Source organism: Plectropomus leopardus, unplaced genomic scaffold (genome assembly GCF_008729295.1).
Source record: "Plectropomus leopardus isolate mb unplaced genomic scaffold, YSFRI_Pleo_2.0 unplaced_scaffold46240, whole genome shotgun sequence".
NCBI classification, from domain to species: Eukaryota; Metazoa; Chordata; class Actinopteri; order Perciformes; family Serranidae; genus Plectropomus; species Plectropomus leopardus.
This window is the reverse complement of record NW_024650714.1, coordinates 1-370: the sequence shown is the minus strand read 5'-3', so window position 1 is coordinate 370 and position 370 is coordinate 1. Positions and strand designations below refer to the sequence as shown.

Here is a 370-nt window from a genome sequence, read left to right as displayed (position 1 = left end):
GTGCCCCAGCCGCGGAGAACGCGGTGCGTTTCCGATTGATGGCAAAGCGACCCTCAGACAGGCGTAGCCCCGGGAGGAACCCGGGGCCGCAAGGTGCGTTCGAAGTGTCGATGATCAATGTGTCCTGCAATTCACATTAGTTCTCGCAGCTAGCTGCGTTCTTCATCGACGAACGAGCCGAGTGATCCACCGCTAAGAGTTGTCACGTTTTTTTTCGATTGTTGGGAAAAGGCCAGAGTTCTCAGACACAGGTTTGTTGTTGCGAGTTTGACTCTGACCTCCGGGCGCTCCGCACCGTTACGGCCCCACCACCACCACCACCACCACCCCGGAGACGAGGTGGGAGGGGTGGGAGGGGCAAGAACGCTAC

General features: G+C 58.9%; 1 non-coding gene across 1 annotated transcript; it reads right to left on the bottom strand.

Moving 5' to 3' along the window:
• Nucleotides 1–47: 47 nt before the first annotated feature.
• Nucleotides 48–201, bottom strand: LOC121939365. The gene has a single exon (XR_006105450.1). It is a non-coding gene; the product is annotated as a 5.8S ribosomal RNA (ribosomal RNA).
• Between the last annotated feature and the right edge of the window lie 169 nt (nucleotides 202–370).